Below are 3890 nucleotides of genomic sequence, written 5' to 3'. Positions count from 1 at the left end.
CGTGTCGGGGTCTGAATGAGCAGGAAGCTGGACTTAGGAGCTGGAACCAGGAATCAAACTCAGGTACTTCCATATAGAATGTGGGCATCTTAACTGCTGGGCTAAATACCTGCCCCTTAGGTTTTGTTTTTGAATGACACAGTGATGGCTAACGTAAAGAACACTGAGGACAGGAATCCATCTGCTTTGGATAGAATTTTAATGTGCCTTTCCTTGGGGCCTACAGCTGAATCATCAAGACAGTTCCAGGATATGAGCTAGGCACCAGGTGCTCTGCTCTAATACAGAATTCTTTCTAATTTTTTGAAAACTCCAGACAAGTATTGATTCATGAGCAAGCAATTCAGCCTGGGGCCATTGCCACAGTGGTAAGGATGTATAGTAGTCACTTCTGATGACGAAACTAAAAATGTCGAAGGTATCAAAGCTTTCAATGTAGAGCAAAATCTTGAAATTTAGGCTTTTTCTATCTGCAAAGAGAAAGGCTGACTGAGTCAGAGAAATCTTTAAAATCATGGAGAGTATTAATAAGGGCAACATCAAATCAGAGAACAATGGAACTATATACAGTCATTGCTTGAAACTTTAATGCGGTTTTTCTGAGAATGGCCTAACGATCACTTATATCACAATCACTTAGGTAGATCAAATCACTGGCTACAAATTTAAAGGGGTTGAAAAGCAAAAACCTCCCATCTAAGACTTTCACAATCTTTAGGTACTAGGCCTAAGAACTTGCATTTTAAACAAACAACTTCCTTTGTAATTCTTATTCATTTTTACATTCAAGTAACATTGCTTTAAAGGGCTAGGTTTTTTTTTTTTTTTTGACAGAGTGGATAGTGAGAGAAAGAGACAGAGAGAAAGGTCTTCCTTTTGCCGTTGGTTCACCTAAAGGGCTAGTGTTACAATCAGTAAAAAAAAAAAAAATATGTTTTGTTCTATAGTCTAGTATGATGAAAAACACACTGACCTGGAGTAGGAGACCTAGGATCTGGTTGTGGCTTTGCCATTTACCACCTGTGGGATCTTGGGAAATTGATGTTAGCTCTTTGAGCATCATTTGCCTTTTCTATACAATTCTGAGAGATTTGATACAGAAAAATACTAAGAGCTTCTTTAGCTCTAACATTTTATGAATCCTCACAGAGGACATTAAACTAATGGAACCTGTTCCAAGACATCATAGAACCTAGCAGCCAGAATAATGCCTGGCACACGGTATGAATTCAGGAAATATTAATTATATGAATGCAGACAGAACATATAAACATGTTCAAACAAGAATTAAATAAGTTCTCAGGTGATGTACAACACATAAAGGAAAGTTAAGAGAAGGTGAGGGAAATCTTTCTTGCTCATGTCCTCTCTCTATGCCCATCAGGAATGACTGCTAAGCTGAACAGACCTTAGGTGGATCCAATCCAACTCAAAAATATCCTTTTATAAGAAGCTTCATTTGACAACTGACACTTATTGACGCCCCCTCCCAGCAACTCCCCACCAATCCCTTAGCAATATCACATGACATTTAACACACAGTTGTATGGTGTATTGCTTGCTTCACTTTATCTGTTTAAACCTAATTTTCCAGAGTCCACCAGACTCCTGGAAGCTGGGAATCATATCCCTTTCTGTTTGTTCCTCAGTGTCCAAATAGTTTTGAATACATAAGCAATCAATGAATATGAAAAGATGTTAATCTTTTGTGTTTCTGTAGTGCTTTGAATGGTATGAAGTATTTTTTAATATTTTAAAAATATTTTATCTAGTTGAAAGGCAGAGCATTAGAGAGAGAGAGGTATTTCACCTGTTTACCACAAGGGCCAGGGTTGGGCCAGGCAGAAGCCAGGAACCAGAAATTCCATCATGGTCTCCTATATTGGTGGCAGGGGCCCAAGCACTTGGACCATCTTCCACCACTTTCTCAGGCACATTAGCAGGAAAATGGATCAGAAGCAGAGCAGCCAAGACTCAAACCAGTGCTCTGATATGGGATGCTGGCATCAGAGGCAATAAGTTAACCTGTTGTACCATAAAATCAGCCTGAGTTCATTTGATTCTCAAAACTATTGTGAGAGTCATTGAGAAGAGGTTTATCCTCATTCCACAGATGAAGAAACCAAAACTTGAAGAATTTGGAATATTAACAAAATCACAAATGCTAGTGTTCTTTCTACTAGACTATACTACATTGTATCTTATTGGAGAAAGGAGATACTGGGCCCTCACTTTTAGGATCCTGGAACTTTCCATCTTAAAAATTACAGCCCCTTCTACTAAAAATGCTTGTACTAGAAAAAAAAAAAAAACAGGAAAAAAAGCAGGACACTAAAAGCACAGCATATTATTACTTTCTAATTAGGATGAGGAGAAACTTTTTTTTTTTTTTGGATAGCAGTCTTATTACATTTCAAATTTGATATTGTCTTGTTCTAGGGTTTTCTACATTCTTGTACCTGAACTTCTTTTTTTTTCTTCCTGATTTCCAGAAGTCATTTGAATACAAATAGGTCAATGTTTCTATCTGAGACTGGGGTCTCTTGGTTTTCATGTCTTAATGTTTTGTTATTGTTGTTTTTCCAGTTAAAAGTTTGCTAATGTTTTGAAAATTCCAAGTGAATAAAAAATTTATAAGGCTGTATAAAAATAAAATGAATCTATTGAAATATTTATCTAATTTCTCAAACACCTATATCAGCAGATACAGAAAAAATAGCCTTATATGCAGTAAGCAGACTTAATGAAGGTCAATGGTCCTTCCCTCTGACCCAGTGTGCTAGTGGGTATAAAGATTATGCAATTCTAGAGGCAGGGGTGAGTTGAGCATTTTCAAATGGCATATGAATAGAAAGGATAATCCTTGGAAAGTGAAAAGCGTGTCCATGCATAGATTTGAAGGAAAGCTGCACGTATGTACGGAACAGCAGTGAGGAAACCAATGATGCAGATTCACATGATAAAACAAGTTAGCTGACTACTCCAGAACCAGTAATGACTTGCCAGAATTCACTTGATTGCAAAACAGTGACAAATAAAAACAAAGCAAGTAAGCTAAAATTTCAAATATCTCTGAATGAAATTCACCTGCATACAAATACAAATTAAGCTGGAGACCAACATTTGATAAAAAAAGTCAAATGCATCTTTAAAGCAATAGATTTTTCCACAGCAGTTTTGGTGCATATAAGCTTATAAAACTGTATATGTAAGAGATAATGGGTCAATAAAAGTGAGCAAAATATACCACAGGGATGTTTTATTCAGTGCTAGATGTTGAGCCACATTTGTCCCAGATCCATTGTCAGTTCTTTGATGGGGTGGTGGTGGTGGTAGTAGCCGCCTAAGGCAGTGGGAAAATCACTAAGCGCATTAATAAAATTGTGCTGCCCTTTGAATTGTGAAAACTCTTGTAGTCAGATACCAGCTGAAGTGAAATTGCTTTCAGTTGTGTATAATTCTCTTCCAGATGTTTGTATTAGGCCATCTGTGCCCCGAGCAAAGTTGTTAAGAAGGAGTTGTCTTTGGCTCCCTTCTATCTCCTTTACTGTAAGTGATAGTATTGGCCAACACTTACTGAGCACTTACTGTGTATGAGGCATGGTGCCAGTGCTTTGTGAAAGATTATCACATTCCTCACAACAATCTTACAAAATACGTACTATCATTATTCATATTTTGCAAAGAAACTGAAACAGAGAGGCCAAATAACTTGCTCAAGATCATACAGCCACTAACCCTTAAAAGCGAGTTTTTTAAAGATTTATTTATCTATTTGAAAGTCAGAGTTACACAGAAGAGAGGAGAGGCAGAGAGAGAGAGAGGTCCTCCATCCAATGGTTCACTCCCCAGACGGCCACAAAGGCCAGAGCTGCGCCGATCCGAAGCCA

This window comes from Oryctolagus cuniculus, chromosome X (assembly GCF_051225735.1).
Source record: "Oryctolagus cuniculus isolate XC-2025 breed Fujian yellow rabbit chromosome X, ASM5122573v1, whole genome shotgun sequence".
Classification (NCBI taxonomy): domain Eukaryota; kingdom Metazoa; phylum Chordata; class Mammalia; order Lagomorpha; family Leporidae; genus Oryctolagus; species Oryctolagus cuniculus.
Note: the sequence above shows the minus strand (reverse complement) of the source record.